Raw genomic sequence first — 22663 nt, forward strand, 5'->3', positions numbered from 1 at the left:
AGCTTCAAAGCAAATACAACTGCACCCAGTTCCAAATCGTGGGTGGTGTAGTTCTTCTCGTGCACCTTGAGCTGGCGAGAAGCGTAGGCAATGACTTTGCCTCTCTGCATGAGCACACAGCCCATACCAGTGTGCGATGTATCGCAATACACTATGAAATCTTCTATGCCATCGGGCAATGTCAACACTGGAGCATTGCTCAACTTCTTCTTCAAAATATCGAAGGATTCCTGCTGTTTAGGGCCCCAATCGAACTTAATCTTCTTACGAGTCAACGAAGTTAGCAGCGCAGCAATTCTTGAAAAGTTCTCGATAAATCGCCTATAATATCCTGCCAATCCGAGGAAACTGCGAATCTCGGTAGGAGTCTTCGGCTCCTGCCAGTTCATGACTGCTTCTACTTTAGCGGGATCTACTTGGATACCACGCTCGCTTACTACATGTCCAAGGAATTGGACTTCTCGAAGCCAAAATTCACACTTCGAAAATTTGGCATAAAGCTTCTCTTGATGCAGAAGTTTGAGAATACAACGAAGGTGTTTCTCATGGTCAGCTTGGCTCTTCGAGTAGATAAGGATGTCGTCAATAAAGACGATAACGAATTTATCTAGATAAGGCTTGCAGACGCGATTCATGAGATCCATGAACGCGGCTGGTGCGTTTGTGAGCCCAAAAGGCATCACTAGGAACTCGTAATGTCCATAACGAGTCCTAAACGCTGTCTTGTGCACATCTTCGTCTTTGACCTTTAACTGATGATAACCTGACCTCAGGTCAATCTTGGAGAAATAGCTTGCTCCTTGCAACTGATCGAACAGATCGTCGATCCTGGGTAATGGATATCTATTCTTGATAGTGACCTTGTTAAGCTCACGGTAATCGATGCACAGACGCATCGACCCATCCTTCTTTTTAACGAACAAGATTGGCGCTCCCCAAGGAGACGAGCTAGGTCTAATAAAACCTTTAGCTAATAGATCATCCAACTGCGTCCTCAACTCCTTCATCTCCGTTGGTGCCAATCTATATGGTGCTCTTGCTACAGGCGCAGCGCCTGGAATGATGTCTATCCGAAACTCCACTTGCCTATCTGGTGGCAAACCGGGTAGTTCTTCAGGGAATACCTCATGATATTCCGAGATAACAGGGATATCTTCAATCTTCGGCTTCGGCTCATCAATGGTAACTTGTGCCATATAAATGACACATCCTTTCTGCATGCATCTGGATGCCTTGAGCATGGACACTTGCTCCGGCAATCCATGCTGGGTGTCTCCTTGAATAGTAAGTGACTCACCAGACGGAGTCTTAACTATTACTTACTTTCTATTGCACAGATTCTGGGCTTGGTTACTCGATAACCAATCCATGCCTATCACTATATCGAATCCAGCTAGCTTAAAGGGAAGCAAGGATAACGGGAAAGAATGATTCCTAATGGATATAACACATCCATCTAGAACAGTCGAGGCGGTTTCTATGGTTCCATCGGCTAATTCCACCTCATATTTCACGCTTAAGGTTTTAACAGGAAGGCTTAACAATTTACAAAACTTATCATCTACAAACGACTTATCAGCTCCTGAATCAAACAAGACTCTAGCAAAAACATCATTTACAAGAAACGTACCTGTAATGACGGTGTCGTCTAGAACTGCTTCCTTGGCGTCCATTCTGAAGACTCTCGCATTAGTCTTCTTCCCGTCGTCAGCTTTCTTTGCATTCTTTGGGCAATTTGGCCAGATATGCCCTTTCTCGTTGCAACCAAAACAAGTTGCATCCTTCATCTTCTTGCAATCTAAAGCTTTATGGTATGTGGACTTGCAGATTCCACATCGCTTTTCGCGAGACTGGGAATTCGCTTCCAAACGACATTTCCCAAAATGGTGTCTCTTGCAGTTCTTGCATCTGGGTTTTTCACCCGACTGATCTCCTTTCTTGAACCCCGACCCTTTCCTATGGTCGTTGTTTCCCTTGTGTCGTTTCTCAGATCTTCGTGAGGTGTCATCCTCACGTTTCCTCTTGTTTTCCTCTGAGCTTTTCATAGCTCTCAGTCTGACTACATCTTGAGTGAGGGAGAGGGATAGATCAGCTACGGATCTAAATGTCGTAGGCCTTGAAGCCTTGACGCTTGCCTTTTATCTCTGGTGCCAGACCCCCAATAAATCGAGCAATCCTTCGCGGCTCCGGGGTCACCAGATAAGGCACTAACCGAGATAAAGTGTTGAACGTAGTAAGATACGCTTGACAATCGAGGTTCTTCATAACCAAAGATACGAAATCCGATTCAATTCTTTCGACCTCATGCTGCGGGCAGAAATTCTCTTTGATCAGGGCCACAAATTGTTCCCATGACATACCATACAGTGTGGCCTTACCGGCAGCTTGTAGGAGTGACTTCCATCATGCTAACGCATCTCCCTTGAACGACTGGGACACGTACTTCACGACGTCCCTATCATCACACCCGCTGATATCAACCACAGTATCCATCTCATCCAGCCATGTCATGCAGTCAACTGCTCCTTTTTCCCCAGTAAAATCTCTGGGTTTGCAAGATACGAAATATTTGTACGTACAGGACTTGCTGTGCGTATCATGCTTCAGCTTGACTTCTTGCTTAGGAATACTGCTGTGGTTGGAGGAGTGATTATCCTCCTCAACCTTCTTCGACTCACTCTTTTTAGAAGGTGGCTTACTATGAGCCTCAGAATCAGTCTTGGGCTTTACGTGCGATACTGTTCGGGTCCTACTCCGAGTACCGCTAGATTCCCTGAATTGCCTATCCATAGCTTTGGCAACAACGTTATCTATCAGTGCTTGCAATTCTTCACCAGTGACGTGAATCCTGGTATTATCTGGGTGTTCTCCAGAATGACTGTTGGTCTCCTCCGATTTGGCCATGTAGCTTTAAGCTACATAAAAGGACAAGGTCTTATTTAGAAACCTAACAGTATTATCGTTCTAGACGATTTATTAACCATGGTATTAATAACCATAATAGTTAATTTAATTAATTTCATTCAGGGCTTTTATTAGCAACTTTATTATGGAATGAAATATATATATTGGCACAATAGGCCTAGTCACTTCGGACAACTTACTAAATTATAAATTTAGATTTTTATAGGATTAGCATTGTATAATTAAACAAATAATCCTTTACTAGGCAGGGAGTCATAAACCACAACTGCCACTATATGACATAGTCATAACCCGTAGGTATCAAGTCATAAACAGACTTGTGTACAGATATAATCTGTAGATAATTTATTAAAAAAAAGGGTGGCTTGTGTGATTTTACGGATCACGCTTGGCCAAGAATGTTAACATGTTTACAGATGTTAACAGAGATTTGAATCTTTTCAACCAGGTTTTACCGTATTGGCTAGGCCTTTTAATAAGACATTCAAGCTAGGTTCTACCTTACTAAGATTCTTATTAAAATGGCAAATCAAATAAAAATTGATATTTTCCATTTATTTGAATATTATATTCATGCACATAGATAAAATGAAAAATTTAAATTAACCATTTTAAATAAAGTAAACTAGTACAACTTTGCCCTAAACGGGACTTTTCTCAAATAGCATGCCCACGCAGGGGCTAAACCAAATAACAACAAACAAAACAAACAAACAGACAAAACAAACCCACGCAGGGGTTAAACAGAAACAACATACCCACGCAGGGGTAGAACAAGAGAAATATACCCACGCAGGGGTAGAATACAGGAATGAATGTCCTCGCAGGGACATGAGTAAATGAGCTAACAACCAAAGGATTTAATAATCCTTCTTACTCTTACCCTTAATCAAGTCAACCATCTTCTTGAACATACCGCGGTTGTGTCGGCGATCATTTTGCAATTCCCGTCGCACGTCATCTATCCCTTGCAGGATTTCTTGGACTTGCGGTGGCGACATCATCGGCGCCGGTGGCTGATACTGCGGTGGCTGTGGAGGTTGCGGCTGCTGGTATCCCTGTGGTGGGAATCCAAAAGCTGATTGTCCCGTAGCCCAGGGACCTCCAAAAGTACTCTCCTAATTGAGAGGGTTGTAGCCTGAAGCTAACCAGTAGGGATCTCCCGTATAATCATAACCGGGAGGAAAAGTCGGCTCGAAAGGGTTGAACTGTGCTGCGCTAGCATACGCAGGGATGGGCTCTCCAAAGTTCTGCGGCGGTAGTGGTGCAATAGTCGCAGAAGTAACCTCTGAGACGGGATGCTGAGACTCTCCCATCTCTGACTCCTCGTGGAGCGGCGAGTAGCAGCCGCTACCTGAATGTCGAGGGGTGGCAATGCGAATCCCTCCTCGCGTAGACATACGCACGTTCCTCCTTGGCCTCTGAGGCGGAGGAGGCAAAACCGGTGGTGGTGGTGGCGACGGAGTAATCACGTCGCGCCAAAAGGCCTCAGATGGGTCCTGTTGCAAGGGCGGCTGCTGAAGCTGCTGCTGCTGGGAGTGGTGCTGAGAGTGCACGGGAGAACCGTGATAAGACTGGTGCATGGGAGAGTTGTGATGGCTGGGGGTGTAAAACCAATCATGCTGTTTAAACCTCTCCTCGTAGCTGTCAACACCATTGAATGGTGATCCCCTGTATGGTGACCCATCCGATATCTCAATGGGATGGTTAGGCGTGCCGGACGGTGGCAGGGAAGGGTCAGTGTCCTCGTCAACCTCCATCTCGTTACCACCAGAGAAGTGGTCTTCCGGTCCTAGTGGGTTATGACCCACTGGTTCATCCAAGTAAGCATCAGGGTTGTATAGGCCCTGATAAGCTGGTGCTGGGTAGTGGTGAGGTGACTGGTGTAATGGAATGAAAGATCCATGGGAGTCGTGGGGCCCATTTTCAGAGTGGGGCCCAAATGAGTGGGGTAGGGATGGCGAGGTGCTCAAAGATACCGAGTGCCTGGCTGGCTCAGCGAATGATCTCCAAAGATCATGGGCTGCAGTGTTGTGCGAAGCTGATGGGGCTCGCCTGTGTGAGGGTCCTGCCTCGTGGTCATGTGATGTGGCAAATCCTCCTCGTCCTCGCATACGTGGCGGCATGATGAACCTGTCAAAAATTAAACAAGTTGCACAACAGAATATATAAGACAAAGCTAATAATAAAAATAAAGATAAAATAAACGAAATGTTGAACATTTCCTAAGTTCTTTGTCTAGACTCGAAAATCGAGGAATGTGCAATTGTGTAACTGAGATTAAACACAAAGGACTAGTGTTTAATTCACTCAGCGTTGGCTCTGATACCAACCTGTCACACCTCGATCTCCACGTGTCACCGGTGGGCCCGGTGTGGGGTACAGTGACGTGGTTGGCACCGTCATAGACAAACAACACAATATAATAATGCACAGCGGAAGCAGAATAGATACATTTCAACTTTAATTAAATGTAATAATAACATCATAAGTAGTTGAAACGGATCCACAGGCGGATCAAATAAAAATAAGATAAAATTGTTCAACAGATTATTTTGTCGTCTGAGCTTGCGAGACTATAGTGGACGCTCTTAGGAAACAGCCAGCCTAGTTCGTATAGTACCTGCACTTAACCTTTTGGGAAAATACGTCAGTTTACACTGGTAAATACAAATCAACTGACTCATTTTGAAAATGATTGAAAATTGGTTTAAATGCACAAGGCATAAATATTTTTTATTAACTTGGGATAATTATGCAATATAAACTTGTGAACGAATTACATGTTACTCGTACATTTGGTGGCCCGGGATCTGCTGTCCGGGCTAAAGATTAAATGACACACCACATTAAAGAGTTATACACGCCGGGTGTACGCCTACACCCCGTGCTCTGGTCGTGGCCATCTCGTAAGATAATGCCAAGGATATCCGGGACACGGTCAATAACCCCCCAAAGCCTAAAGTAAGAACAAGACTGTTTAAACGAGTCGCACAAACTATTCAAGACTGTACACCCATAGGGTGCAGGATTTGTGCGCTCGATCAAGCGGTATTTTAAATACCGTACCCCAAGCCCGTATAGGGAAAATAAGTCAAAATGTATTTACCTGAGCAAGTATGAATCACAAACGGTAAGTGTAGGTAGCTTTTACTGGGCCTCCTAATCTGGAACAAAGGTTTATGATAACCTATTAGATTCCTAACGGGTCTTTTATTTAAGCCTAAGCTTTGACCGGTTAGTTTAAGGACGAAACGGTTCAAGCGCACGATTAAGCGAAAGACCGGATAGAATGTGATTTAGACCTGACAAGTTTGAATACTTCTATAATATGGGTATACTAAATACATTCTGGATTTTGAGATAAAAATGATAACGTTTGACCCGTTTCGGTCAATTTACGCAAACTAGTTACGTAAACCGAACCGAACGCTAAAAGGGCGTTACGGGTAGCCAAAAGAGTCAAATGCAAGTTCCCTGAGATAATATGCTTTAAATATGATATAACATCAGTAAGTTATGTTCTATATTGCCCGGAATAATTTTAAACTCAATTTATGCCTTATAAGGGCATTTTGGTCATTTAAAAGATTATAAAAGAGTCAAATTAGAAATCTGAGTTTCGGGTCTGGTTTATATAGTAAATATACTTCATTTAACATATTATAACAGTAGGGTATGACCCATATACCAAACTTAACATTTAAAATCAAACTATGCACCGTAGGGGTATTTTAGTAATTTCCCAAGGGCTAAAACTGCCAAAACTGGAAATCTGAGTTCAAACATTTATACTTACTGTTATTATATGAAAATATACTAATTACATCAGTAGGTATGAGTCTTATATGTTTAAAACGGGTATAACGCTTACTATGCGCTAAAAACGCTTAAAATGCGATTTAGAGCCGTTTCCGGGTTTTTAAAAGAAAGCTGAGATTTTTACATTTCCAGAAGGCTCAAAATAATTTATTCAACATATAAAATCAGTAGAAAAAGGTTTCGGGTCAAAAGAATGTATAAAACTCATTTTATGGCTTAAACGGTCAAAACCGGCATTAACCGAATCGACTTAGCGATCTATGATCCGATCAGCCAAAAATTAAATAACAATCATCAAAATTCCCAAAATAATATATAACATCAGTGGGTAAAAAGTTTTGTATCAAAACGTGGCCTGAAATGGGTTATACGCGAAATGCGCCGCTTATGTAATAATAAGATATAGTTTTACGCTATTGGCCATAACTCAAAATCTGGACCACTAACTGATCTCAAATTTTCGGTGCAAGTTTATATATTAAAAATAAAGATTTCTACTCTTTCACTTTTCCAAAAATCACGTTTTATATCAAAAAGGGCAAAATAGTCAACTTTAAGCATAAATCGGAAACATGCAAATGAATCGGCTAAACATAGACTCAAGCAATAAAAATTCCAGAGAGTTTTACCAAAATAAAAATAGTTAAAAATACTCTCCAATACACATCTCAAACATGCACGCACGGATCCGAATCGATAGTCTACGAAAAAGTCGATTTATAAGACTTTCGGTTCCAATCCGGGTTTATACTAAAGATTGTCGAGTTGATCATGGTAAAACACATTCTTATATTCATTATAAAGCTATTATTGATGATCAAACTGATTGCATGTCATCTACATTACCATTTAAGCTATTTTTCACAAAAACCATTTCTGTTGACTTTTTAAGAACGCCTTTGACTCGACAATTAGCATGCATAATGTGGGAATCAGAGAATACCCTTTTGAGGGTTTGTTTCCCACATAAATACCAACATATTTGTGGTTTCAATTTGAGAAATGACTGAGTAAAACTCGTTTAATCAGAAAGTCAAAGTATAAGAGCAACAGTTTGACTTTTAGCAATTAATCTATGCTAGAACGAATTATAGAATGATGTAAAGGATTACCAAGGTCCTAATGAAGCTTAGTTAACCCTTAGAGGCTGCCTTGACGTTCAGATTGCTCCAGAAGTGCCTTGAGAGTTCTTGAGAGTTGAGAGCTTCTTGTTACTATCACAAGTGTTTAATAAAATGAGCTTTTGATCTGATTTAAGAAGAAATCCAGAGGTTGAGGATAGGCTACTGTTGCCATAGGCATGCAAGGATGTTAATTGGAGCAAAAGGAGGTGATGGCAGCTGTTATGCACTTCAATTTCAGACCAAATTTGCAATTTTCGCGAAATTCTGATGTGATGACTGTCGTAAGGGTCAATCAAAAACCTAAATAAGCTACGTAGATAGCGTAAGTAGGGTATCGTATCCACGGGGAATCTGTGGTCAGTGTCACGTTTTTAACTAAGAACTAAGTTATCTAAATTGGGGTTTTGATGAATTTGACTGTAAAAGCTAAGAAACTAATTAAAAGAGTTGTAATCAATACGAGAAAGAATAACCTCTACCCGGAATCCCAATTACCCGTTTAACATCAGAACCTGTTTACTGATTCAAAACACCACATAGACATGGCCTCGGGATTAATGAACCTGATTAGTTATCAAGGATAGTTTTTAAGATTCACTATGCAACCTAATAACCCGTTTGATTGTGTCAACTACCCACCGATTTACCAACCCGCTAACAACGCAAGAAAGTTGCCAATACGCTTAATAAACGACAAATAATTCAAACACAATAAACGTTTACCAAGAATCCAACACGAGTGGTCAAGCTGTACCAGTTACAAGAATCCGTAAACAAAGTTCAATGCAAAACTAAGCAAAAGTTCATCCGAGTAGAAGTTACAAGCGAATTAGCCGCGCATCATAGTCATCGTTTCTTCAAGATTTGCTAGAAATTGATTAAACATGACCTACTTGCTTCCAAAGATCGAAGATGATGAAAGTAATTGCCCACAAGTGCTCCAAAACGTCCTCTGGCGGCTGTGTAGTGAATGATCCACGTTTTTTCTCGAACTAGGTTAAAATCACACTTTTCCGCGCTGTACCACTGTCGCGCCACGTTACAGCTCACATGGACACCCTCGCGTGGCGCGAAGAAACATGGTTTGACTGCTCGTTGACTTCCACCTGTCGCGCCACGCGACACCTTACATAGACTCCCTCGCGTGGCGCGAGGGAGTATGTTTTCCAACATTTCCGCTTCCTCACTCCGTATTGCCTTGTAATACCCGTTTTCCAGCTTGAATGGTCATTGTGCTGCATTTACGCGCTGTTAAGCCTGAAAAACCCGACAACCAATAAGTATACAAATCACTATGAATAAACACACTCTAATGCGTAAAACCTACACAAACTATACATCATATGACGTGTTTACACCCGCACATCACATCCCCACACTTATCTTTTTTCGTCCCCGAAAAAATTATTCGCAATGGAATCACAATCAAAGCAAATGGCTTCCGATATATTCAATTATATTATTAGACAAATCTAACCACACGTTAACCAAGATTGTGAATATACGATCCACTTAAACCCAACCGCCGGTTTCCAAGCCCTTATTTTCGATCCGTTAAGTTCAAGTAATATATAGTTGCCTATGGATCCCACTCTCAAAAGACTACGATTCCACCTATTCCCACTTCAGGCTTATGAGATTAAAAGATATTAAATCTACCGTCTTATATAACAAACTCTTATGTTAGTCCGATTAAACTTTATGATGGAAGAATGGATGATATTGCGAGCTTACATGCTTTTGTATACGATCAGTTTAGCGGACATACGCCACACGAGTCACCATCCCCATGGTTAATGCCATAAACCTCACGTTTTTTTTTTCTTTTTACATGTGCTCAGATGAATGGATGGATGGAATGATAATATATATTTTTTTTTCTTTTCGGGCGCCACACTGTTTTGGATTTGTTTTCACAAAAAGAAACAGGTGTGCCAGTTTAATCGGAGAAACTTATAAGTTTCTTACTTATGACGTACCTCTTATACCTTCCACAGTTTCAGTTTCACTATAGCTCCTAAGGCGGGAACCCACAAGACTCCTATTTTAAGTTATTTTATATCAAGCCTAAGGAACCTTTCAACCGGCTGGGCCTACCCACATATCCTAAATTAGACGTGTAGCCGATCATTTATTATCTTATATATATAGTAATCGAAAAGCCATTGATTTAATTACACCTATCATTTTCCATTTTATGCGACAACCTTTACGGGACATTTTCTATTTTTTCAAAATTTTTTTTATTTTATTTTATTTTTTTTTTAAAACGACACAATGACACGACGACCTAAACTAGACACTAGTTTCCCCCTCCCCACACTTATTCCCTTCATTGTCCTCAATGAAGAAGGAAGCTATGACTCAAACAAACTGAAAATAAAAATGGAAATAAAACTAAAAATTACAACAACAACAAATGGAACAGACTCCCCTGGTTTCCGTGCCGCTCTGCATCTGTCTAGTTCCATGCCTTCCAAAGCGCATTAATACTCCAACCACAGTTCCCGGCCAAATACCACTCATGATTAATTCTAGCAACATCACCAACATAATCATAGCATAATATATATATATGTATCAGCCCAACCGGTTACCCTTACAATTTTCCCCAATGTGTCAAATAGCAAGTTAAGTACAGACCATCATCATCTAAAAACAAAATAAAAGGGAAAAATACAAAAGATCACCAAAATCACCGGCGCTGATACTGCTAGAACCATCTACTCGTCATCTCCTCCAGACTCCTCATCACCCCCAGCAGCCTGCTGTGGTGGTAGAAACCACTCCGGGACCTCTATGTGCTGACGCTCCATAATATATCTCAAGACGTCATTTTGAACCAGCAACATATCCCTCAATGACTCCAGTGTCACTGGTGCTGATGCAGGCGCACATACCTGACGTTGCGCGCGAGGGTGCGCAGACGGGGGGCGCTCAGACTGCAAACGCACTCTCTGTCTGTGAGGAGGACCCTGCTTTACCGCCTCCCAACGAAGCGGCTCATCCAAACAGATCATCTGCGCTCGACGCAGCTCTTCAATCCCAAACTCCACTGTAACTGGACCAGGAGTCAGCAAACGCTCCTCATATACATCAGTAACCCCCAGATGCCTTGCCAACCTCGTCACATAAGTACCCAACGGCAGCCTCGCTTGACCACCCTTTCGACGACCCCGTGCGAATGATGTCAGCATCACCGTCGCCAAATTCACTTCTTTCCTAGTCATAATGCAATACAAACAGAACAGATCATTCTGACTCACCTTATCTTCTCCACCCTTCCTACCCATGACTGTGCATGCGATGATCCTATGAATATACCTAACAAACGGGTCCCGAATCGAAGATGCCACCGCACGTGTCGACCATTCTGAGTCCGCTATCGTCAGCCAAAACTCAGCTAACTCTGCTTCCGTCATATGATAATCCTCTCGATTAATTGTAACTCCCCGTAACGACCTCCGAAAATCCACTACGCTTGACTCCTCCCTAGTGTACAACCCAATCGCCTCTGCGAACTGGGGAACACTCATCCTAAACGGTCGACGCCCCAACATAAACTGAACCGTATAAGGTTGCATGAACCACTCAGGCGAGTACTTAAAAGTCGAATGAAACTCAACAGTGAGTTCTGCATATTGCGGCTCTGCGCACCGTATCGCCTCTAACCATCTACGTCCCAACAATCCTTCCAATCTCTCTCGCTGACCCATAGCATCAATCATTCCCCAATTTACGGTCCTGTGCTGAAATAACTCCATTTCCAAAAACTTTTCGCATCTCTCATATTCATCGGTGCCCAACATGAACTGTAACAATGTGTGAGTTCGCAGCTCCCGTTGATCAAGAGGCACTGCCACTGCATTAGGTTCCGGACGCTCCTCTGGCATCCTATATTGGACCGGTTGATTCTTTTTCGTTGCCTTGCGCTTGCGTTTTCCTCCTGCGCTTGATGCACCTTCGTCCGACATCGTGAAAACATGCAAAAATTCAAGTTATTCTAGTGCCGATGACATTCGTAACCGTATAGCATTTCATTCGCGGTTACGACGTCGATAACAAACAATAGTTTTCTTCTCTTTTTTTTTATTTTTTTTATATATATATTAATATACATGTATACACGCTATGCCCCGACGAAACCACCTAGCTTGACTCCGCGCTCACTTATTTGCCTCGACACTACTCATCGCCCTAACCGCTCCTAATACCTCAACGCCTACCAAACATGTACCGAATAGCACATCGACTTCATCGAACCTTTTTCCACACTTTATTTTCCAAACAAAGACACATACCATCTATCCGCTTATAAGCCTTTTCTATAATATTATGCTCACACTCGCTTGCTATCCACAATTCACTTGCTAACTACGCTCACCTTATCACATATGCACAACCTTGCAACTAAGTCAAATACTACCCATGTTAACCAACCGTAGTGACAAAATTATATCACAAAATTCACCTACTTCCAGATTCGCCTTAAACACCACAGCCTATGCCAGTCACCCTCGTTACACACATATCTCAAACTATACTACAATTCAATGCACTCACCTAAATTTTTCGCTTTTCGACACATTCCTTGACTCAAAACCAAACCCCTTACCATAACATTCACTACCTGTTTTCAGTGACATCCCAAAAGTTCTCATCATTTGAATTGAGTCAACCTATGTTGTTCCTGACCCATCTTTTTCCACTCAACACACTCTTTCAATAGACAATTTCAACACCCACTTAACAACCCTACCAATTAATTTCCCAAAAATTCAAGAACCCATCATGAAGATTTTTGCATAATCATAAAAAAAATAATAATGCTTCATACCTGGATTCCTTTCAAACTGAAAAATAGAGAAATTATGATGCTTGTAATCGAACAAATCTGGTCGCTGCTCCGAGGTTGAAAGTTCCGACGGTGGTGTGGTGGTCGCCGGCGAGGGTAATCGATGATGATGAGTGGTAGGTGGTGGCCGGTCGTCGAGGAAGGAGATGGTGGTTAGGATGGTCGGCTGAAGTGAGGGGGGGTATCGATCGGAGATGGAGGTGAAGATGGTCGGAGGTGGGGGGTGTTCGCCGGCGGTACCGGTGGTTATTGGTGAAGAAAGTGGTGGTTAGGAGAGGGGTAGTCGCCGGTGGTAAGGGGGAAAGGTGAGAGGAGGCGGTGAACGAGAGAAGGGTTTGTGAGAAAATGACTCGTGTTTAGGGTAAAAAGATTGGGGCCGAAAACCTGGGCCGTCGCGTGGCGCGCCAGGAACGTAACTCTTTCGCGTGGCGCGAAGGAATACGTTTTCCAGCGAGTGTTCTCTTTTTTATGGCTTCCATGCCTTAGAAAAAATTTTTTAATTTTCTTGTTTTCCTTCTTTCACCCCCAAACGAATTTTTATGACGATTTAGTAATAGAAACGTACCTGGGCTCCTTTTCTGATAGTTTTCTTTTTCCGAATCATCTCGTATCCCTGCAATACTCCGTAAACAACCCGAAAACAACCGAAAATTGTGCAAAAATGCCCCAAAAACTGATTTTTCAACTCGAAAATCACCTTGTCCTACCCCCAAACGAATGTGCGTTGCCCCCAACTGCACTACAGCTTAACCAAACCACCCGAGCATCCCCACACTTGATTAACGGCACGGTTATACTCAAAAACTCACTAAAAACAGTCTAACTAACTACGAAAGCAAGAGAAATAATTACAAATGAGACTTAGGCTGCCTCCTAAGAGCGCTAAGTTTTAGATCTTCAGCCAGATCGTACCTGTGCGATTACTCAACATCCTCGCGGACTGTGCTCACGTATAGCACCTCCACGTTCTTCCCAGGACCGTTAATTTCTCGAGCATTAAAGTACGGCTTCAGTCTGTGGCCGTTCACCATCTGGCGGATATGATCATCAAAGTCCTCAATCTCAAAATCACCGTGTTTTCCGACCTTCGTCACACGATAAGGCCCTGTCCACTTACTCTTCAGCTTTCCAGGGAACAGTTTCAACCTGGAATTGTATAACCACACAAGCTGGCCGACTTCAAACACTTTCGGTTTAATCTTCGCGTCGTGTACTTTCTTCATCTTATCCTTATTTGCAGCAGCACAGTCGTACGCTTCATTCCTTATCTCTTCCAGTTCACCCAATGTCAGTTGTCTCTCCTTACCTGCAGTATCATAATCAATGTTAATCTGTTTAACTGCCCAAAATGCACGATGTGCAATTTCAACCGGTAAGTGACATCCTTTCCCATAGACCAATCGATACGGTGTTGTTCCAATCGGTGTTTTGTACGCTGTACGATACGCCCACAAAGCGTCGTCCAATTTATTGGACCAATCCTTACGGTCGGCGTGCACAGTTTTTTGTAAAATTTCTTTAATTTGCCGATTAGAAACTTCGACTTGCCCACTCGTTTGAGGATGATACGGAGTGGCAATTCGATGATCAACACCATATCTCTTAAGGAGTTTGCCAAAGTTGAAATTCTTGAAATGAGACCCCCCATCACTGATGATCACACGAGGGACACCAAATCTCGAAAAAATGTTCGATTGAACGAACTTGCAAACAACCTTATGGTCATTAGTCTTGGTGGCAATGGCCTCAACCCATTTGGACACATAATCCACTGCCACCAAGATGTAAAGATTTCCAAACGAATTCGGGAATGGGCCCATAAAGTCAATTCCCCATACGTCGAAAATATCGACAACGAGGATTGGCTGCATGGGCATCTCATCCCGTTTCGAAATGCTCCCCATCTGTTGACATCGTAAACAATTCTTAGCATATTCAAACGAATCCCTAAACACCGTAGGCCAATATAGCCCACACGATAGCACTTTTCGTGCTGTTTTCTGTCCACTAAAATGTCCACCACATGCGGACTCGTGCACCAATGACAGAACTGATGGAATTTCTTCATCCTCAACACACTTCCGGATAATCTGATCAGCTCCAACTTTAAACAGATCCGGTTCATCCCATATATACTGCTTTGCTTGTGAAAGAAAGTGCGCCTTCCTAGATCTCGACCAATGGTCCGGAATGATACCTGAATGAGCATAATTAGCAAAGTTAGCAAACCATGGTTGCGTATCAATAGTAAGTAAATGCTCATCTGGAAAAGTTTCCAGAATATCGTGTTCAGGTCCTTCGATCTCGTTCACCACTCGTGACAGGTGGTCCGCCACCACATTTTCGCTTCCCTTCTTATCTCGTATCTCCAAGTCAAATTCTTGCAATAAAAGGATCCACCTGATAAGCCTCGGCTTTGCATCCTTTTTCTCCATAAGATACCTGATGGCAGAGTGATCAGAAAACACAATTACTTTACTACCACAGATATAAGGTCTAAACTTGTCTAAAGCATAGACAACAGCAAGTAGCTCCTTTTCCGTGGTTGTGTAATTCAACTGAGCATCCGCGAGAGTCTTGCTCGCATAATAGATTGCCACCGGTTTCTTGTCAACTCTCTGTCCCAAAACTGCACCTACTGCATAGTCACTAGCATCGCACATTATTTCAAACGGAAGTGACCAATCAGGGGATTGTAGGATGGGTGCTTCAACTAACTTTTGTTTTAGTGTCTCAAAAGATCTTTTACAATGCTTGTCAAAAACAAATGGGACATCTTTTAACAAGAGATTACACAACGGTTTTGTGATAACTGAAAAATTTTTAATGAACCGTCTGTAAAAACCGGCGTGTCCAAGAAAGGAACGGACGCCTTTGACACTTGTGGGTGGTGGTAAGGTCGAAATTACTTGAATTTTTGCGTGGTCCACTTCAATCCCCTTACTCGAGACAACGTGTCCCAACACGATGCCTTCCTGAACCATAAAATGGCTCTTTTCCCAACTTAATACCAAGTTTGTTTCAACACATCTTTTTAGCACTCGTGACAATTGTTCCAAACAGGCCTCAAAAGATGTGCCAAAGATTGAAAAATCATCCATAAAAATTTCCAAAGACTCCCCGACCATATCTGAAAAGATACTCATCATACACCTTTGGAAGGTGGCCGGGGCATTACACAGTCCAAACGGCATTCGCCTAAACGCAAAAGTACCGTAAGGACAGGTAAACGTAGTCTTTTGTTGATCATCAGGATGAATAGCAATCTGATTATAACCTGAATAACCATCAAGAAAACAGTAAAATTTCTGACCTGCGAGCTTTTCCACAATCTGATCAATAAAAGGAAGTGGGAAGTGATCCTTTGAAGTTGCAGCATTCAACTTTCTATAATCTATGCAAATTCTCCACCCGGTTACCGGCCGGGTGGCCACTTCCTTACCGTCTTCACCTGTAACAATCTGGATGCCCGCCTTTTTAGGCACCGTCTGTGTCGGACTCACCCAAGTACTGTCTGATATGGGATAGATGATCCCTGCATCCAGCCACTTTAAAACTTCCTTTTTCACAATTTCCCGCATGTTTGGGTTCAGTCTTCGTTGAGCATCTCGAGCCGGTTTTGCTCCCTCCTCCGTGATGATCTTGTGCATAACAATGGATGGACTAATCCCCTTGAGATCAGCGATTGTCCACCTAATTGCAGCCCGGTTGGCTATCAACACTTCCATCAAAGCTTTTTCCTGTTCAAGTGACAAATTGGAAGCAATAATTACCGGTAGGGTGTTGTTGTCGCCCACAAAAGCATACTTCAAATGCTTTGGTAATGTCTTCAACTCGACTTGTGGAGGTGACTCAAGTGATGGCTTCAATTGAGTGTCAATATGATCCGGTAAATTCTCGACTTGATGTGTCCAAGTCGGCTTCAATTCCGTAGCAGCCATCACCTCCAACTCTTCTTCCGCATATTCCAATTCCACCTCTATTTCTGCCAACTCCCTGTCACAAACAAAACACGTCTCTCTAGTGCATTCCCCACTTTCGTGAGGATAACACCCGTCAATAATGTCCGCCATAAAGCATTCATCATTGACTAGAGAATCAGATGCACGGGCAAAAGCATTTAATCGGACCTTACGATTTCCAAACGTGATGTCAACCGTACCATTTCTACAATCGATTAGTGCATTAGCGGTTGCTAAAAATGGTCTACCAAGTATGACATTAGGTTGTTTAGTATTTTCAATTTGCACATAGTCTAAAACCAAGAAGTCAACTGGGTAATAAAACTCGTCAACTTTGACAATGACATCACGTAAGATCCCCCGGGGCAGTTTTAACGTCAAGTCGGCCAACACCACGGTGGTGTCGGCTTGTTTCAATGGTCCGAAGTCGTATTGATCGTATAAACTTCCCGGTAAGATGCTAACACTTGCTCCCAAATCCAGCAAGGCTCGACTCATCTTAAATTCACCCACTTGAATGGGGATTAGAGGAGCACCTGGATCTCGGAGCTTTGGTGGAAGATCGCCCGATAAAACGGCACTAACTTTTTCGGTTAAAGCTATCTTTTTCGGAAATTTGTTGTGCCGTTTTTGGGTGCAAAGCTCTTTCAAATATTTTGCATACGCCGGAACCTGCTTGATCGCGTCTAATAACGGGAGATTAATTTTCACTTGTTTAAAAACTTCCCACATCTCATCCTGTTGTGGGCCCCGTTTATTAACAACTTTTGTTTCGGGATTAATTAAAGCCTTAGGAAATGGTACGGTATTACCCTCCATACCCTTCTCCTTTTTATCACCCGTTTCAGTATCTATCTCCCTATTATTTTCAAGATTTTCTTTTTTATTCTTTTTAGGGCTACTAGGTTCCGGTTCCGCGTCGGACTCATTTTCCTCATCAACCTCCTCCACAACACCTTCAACAAACTGTGGAGGAGTCCCAACCTGATTATCATAAACTTTCCCAGAACGAAGAATACTTACCTGATTAACTCTGGCGTTAGACGAACTCCCTTGATGCTGTGGATTCTTCGTGGTATCACTAGGTAATCGACTCGAATCTTTTCTCCCTTGTGCCATCTCGGTCGCCAGTTGGGCGACTTGCTTTTCCAATGCTTGATGAGATTTAGCTTGCACTTCTTGGTCTTTTTTCATTTGCTTCAACATTTCCATAATCTCCCGATTGGAAACCTCCTCATTTGAAGTATTTGCCTTGCCCTGCTCCTGTTGCTGTTGATAACTTCTTTGGTTTCCCTTGTTGTAATTTCCTTGAGGGTAATTCTGATTATAATTCGATTGACGGTTCTGGTACGGCTGGCTTCCTTGATTCGGTACCTGAAAATGAGGATTCAATTGATTAGTATTACTATACCGAAAATTTGGATGATTACGCAAACCTGGATGATATGTGTTTGAATTCATATCATAATTCCTTTGCTCTCCATAAACCATGTTCACGTCCTCCTCAGCCGCTACAAACTGACCCGGACATGCATCCACCGTATGTCCCAAATCTCCACACGAATCACAAACCGGATAGGTTTGCGTCGCATGCACTGCATCCCGCTCGCCCAAACCTCTAAATTTCGCTAACTGGCGTTCCAATGCCTCCTTTTCTCTCTCTAACTGAGCAACCCTTGCATTAGAGGCTCCTGTACTTGATGGTGCCACAATTGGATACTTTTTATTCCTATCCGACTGTGCCTGCCTCTTCGAATCTGCTGCAACAATATCCAAATAATCCCAATCTACATCCACATGATTTTTCAAAAATGTACCCCCAGTGATAGCCTTAATATCCCGTCTATCCTCATTGGAAATCCCATCGTGGAATGCAGTGATCAACTCCCATCTTTGAATACCGTGGTGAGGACAATTACGGATCAATTGATTGAACCGTTTCCAAGCCTCGTAAAGAAGCTCACCCGGTAATTGTTGGAACTCTCTGATTGCTAATCTCCCCGTTTTAGTTTTTTGCGGGGTATAGTACTCATCCAAAAATTGTTGCAGCTCTTGCCATGTATAAATGCTAGCATATGGCAACGATGTAAACCAATCCCTCGCAGCATCCTTTAATGAAAACTGAAACAATACCAACTTAACCTGATCTGGAGTGAATCCGTGTCCCGCAATCATACCACAAACTGCCTCAAAATCTGCTATGTGTGCATATGGCTCTTCATTACCTTTCCCGTGAAAGGTAGGTAGCATGTTCAGAATATGTGGTTTTGCTTCAAACGACCGTTCTACATTACCCGGTGCGACTGGCATCACTATCGGTGATGCATGATCAGCAATATGTGGCCTGAAGTGGCTCTCAACCCCTCGAATATTCGGATCCGGGAAACGAGGATCTCTTTGTCTTTGTCGAGGTGCAACCGGTGCCCTATGAACCTGTGGTGGGGTCTGATAAGCATCTACTCCCCGTGGCTGTCTTGGTTGCTGATACATCGGTTGATTGCGATTAACTGGCTGATTTTGGTACCCAGCTGGATACCCCATATACCCATCGTTTATCCCCCATTCATCGTCTCCGTATCCATCATCCCATGTCTCTGTTCTTGCCCTATGATCCACTTGCTCAAACATAGCACCCGACCGGTTCGGGTGTGGCACCAGGTTTGGTTGATTCACGGTCCGTAAAGGATCGGGCTGTGGTAATCGGCTTTCTAGAGAATAAAGTGGTCCACCAATAAAATGAAATTCTCCAGTTGGAGCAGAGGTTGGTTGGGTGGTTGTGCTTGATGATGGTGCAATGGGTGTAGACTGTTGTTGTGGTTCAGATGTGAATGGAGGCGGTGGCATTGGTGGCAGTTCAGTAGTTGATGTTTGTTGTGGTGTTTGCTGTTGTGGAGTGGATTGGTTTTCTGATGGATTCATGGTGTCTTGAATTGCTTTTCCTTTCAAAGCTGAACGAAGAAGCAGATTCTGGCGTGCGGTCTTTTCAATTTCGGGATCGAACAAGAGCGGAGAGGATCTTCCTGAAAACCGAGTATGCATGCAAAAAGATCACCTGCACACAAGTAAACAAGAAAACAAAGCGTAATACCGAACAAGACAAAACGAAACAAAAAGAAATATTTTTGGATTTTTATGATTTTTTTTTTCAAAAACAATAAAAGAAACTACTACTACTAAACTAACACTAAGCGCACGAATTCCCCGGCAACGGCGCCATTTTGATGACTGTCGTAAGGGTCAATCAAAAACCTAAATAAGCTACGTAGATAGCGTAAGTAGGGTATCGTATCCACGGGGAATCTGTGGTCAGTGTCACGTTTTTAACTAAGAACTAAGTTATCTAAATTGGGATTTTGATGAATTTGACTGTAAAAGCTAAGAAACTAATTAAAAGAGTTGTAATCAATACGAGAAAGAATAACCTCTACCCGGAATCCCAATTACCCGTTTAACATCAGAACCTGTTTACTGATTCAAAACACCACATAGACATGGCCTCGGGATTAATGAACCTGATTAGTTATCAAGGATAGTTTTTAAGATTCACTATGCAACCTAATAACCCGTTTGATTGTGTCAACTACCCACCGATTTACCAACCCGCTAACAACGCAAGAAAGTTGCCAATACGCTTAATAAACGACAAATACTTCAAACACAATAAACGTTTACCAAGAATCCAACACGAGTGGTCAAGCTGTACCAGTTACAAGAATCCGTAAACAAAGTTCAATGCAAAACTAAGCAAAAGTTCATCCGAGTAGAAGTTACAAGCGAATTAGCCGTGCATCATAGTCATCGTTTCTTCAAGATTTGCTAGAAATTGATTAAACATGACCTACTTGCTTCCAAAGATCGAAGATGATGAAAGTAATTGCCCACAAGTGCTCCAAAACGTCCTCTGGCGGCTGTGTAGTGAATGATCCACGTTTTTTCTCGAACTAGGTTAAAATCACACTTTTCCGCGCTGTACCACTGTCGCGCCACGTTACAGCTCACATGGACACCCTCGCGTGGCGCGAAGAAACATGGTTTGACTGCTCGTTGACTTCCACCTGTCGCGCCACGCGACACCTTACATAGACTCCCTCGCGTGGCGCGAGGGAGTATGTTTTCCAACATTTCCGCTTCCTCACTCCGTATTGCCTTGTAATACCCGTTTTCCAGCTTGAATGGTCATTGTGCTGCATTTACGCGCTGTTAAGCCTGAAAAACCCGACAACCAATAAGTATACAAATCACTATGAATAAACACACTCTAATGCGTAAAACCTACACAAACTATACATCATATGACGTGTTTACACCCGCACATCATGATGCTGGCGGGGTCACGCGGCCCGCTTCAGGTATCCCAGGCGGGCCGCCTGGGGTTCTGCAGGCCCAAATACTTTCAAACTTTGGCAGCTTTGGTCCCTGTCCTTGTTCGCGATGATTCGGCTAGTTATTTTGACTCGTAAACCCCCAAACTTGGTTTTTAAGAACCTTGGGACATTTACCAACATGGTAATGTCCTCGGATAACTTTGCGCTCAACCGAAAAGCCATGAAATTCGACATTGACGCTTTTAACCCCTCAAGTACGGTTTTGGCCATAACTTTCTCATACGTTATCGAAACTTCATGAAATTTTTACCACATATTCTAGTGAGTATATTTTAGCATTATAAAGCTTCGGGTCTGCCAAAAGTTCACTCAGAGGTATAAATTCAACATGTTGACACTTTTGGCCCCTATAGTTTGTAACTCCTCACTTTTGGGCATTTTCCGCTTCGTATGATCCATGAACCATCCGTTTAAGGTTATGAACTTTATGTAGGGTTATCATAGAGTCTATTTATCCATTGTTGACACTTTGGACCCTTACGTTCCATAGTTTTCACCGTTTGTCACTTTTAGTCCCTCTAAAGTTTGTTTTCACATACCGGAACCTTATGACACGTGTCAAGACATTATTGGACGAAATTTTTCGAGGTGTTACAATAAAGGTATGTATAGAATATGCTTGTATGTTAAGATGTAGGAGAGATATGTTCGTATGTAGATGTGTATGTATGCATGTGTGTAGAGATGTACGAATGTAAGTGCGTATGTGGAAGTGTATTTATGTATATATGTGAAGATACGTATAATAGTATGTATATATGTGAAAGCATAGAAATGTGTGTGCGTATGCAAATGTGTATTAGTGTATGTGTAGGAGTACGTGTGATCGTAGACATGAATGTAGGAACGTATGAATGTAGGTACATGTGTAGAAGTGTATTGGTGAATATATGAAGATACGAATGAATGTAGGCATGTAAGTTTTGAGGTATGGGGGTATGCGCGGGTACATGTAAGTATGATTTTGGATACGTTAAGTGTTAATGATATTAATCGTGTACCTGGAAAAACGAAGGTTTATGCAGGTACATTCTTGAAGACTCACAAGGGAATGAATACGCAAATGATATGCTTAAAAATTTGAGAGAAAACTGAATGGAAAGAGTATATGTATTAAATCTTGTTTATGTATTGTATACTAATGTGATGAATGATTGTGGTGAGTGCAGGTTGAACAAATCACGGGTGGTTATCGCGAGGAATAGAGCTCGTAGATCGAGTTACAAGCTAGATTGTACGGGGACAATTGAATTTGTAACAAGGACTTATGCTTCTTTTTTTTATTGTAAAAGATACATATTAAAACGTACCTTCATGTAAGACAAGACGTTAATGATCAAAGAAATTTTATGGCACGAGTTTCCGCTGCGACCTTTATATAATACGTGTTAGGGTGTAACAAATTGGCGGATTTCTGTTGGTGTACGGGGTGCAGGCCAGTTCTTGATCGATTCAACCTTAGATGCATCCACATGAATTCCATCCTTGTTTACCACATGGCCTAGAAAGTGGACTTCGCGAAGCCAGAAGTCACATTTTGAAAACTTGGCATACAACTGCTCTTTTCGAAGAAGTTCCAGCATAAGTCGT

The 22663-nt window shown here is 42.4% G+C and overlaps 1 long non-coding RNA gene across 1 annotated transcript in view; it reads left to right on the plus strand.

The window, feature by feature from the left end:
• Window positions 1-22424, plus strand: part of LOC118483820 — a 28302-nt gene extending 5878 nt beyond the window's left edge. The window contains exon 3 of the long non-coding RNA XR_004871755.1: window positions 22243-22424. This is a non-coding gene — a long non-coding RNA (uncharacterized LOC118483820). The remainder of the gene's footprint in view (window positions 1-22242) is intronic.
• The last annotated feature ends 239 nt before the right edge of the window (window positions 22425-22663 follow it).

This window comes from Helianthus annuus, chromosome 11 (assembly GCF_002127325.2).
Source record: "Helianthus annuus cultivar XRQ/B chromosome 11, HanXRQr2.0-SUNRISE, whole genome shotgun sequence".
Lineage (NCBI taxonomy): Eukaryota > Viridiplantae > Streptophyta > Magnoliopsida > Asterales > Asteraceae > Helianthus > Helianthus annuus.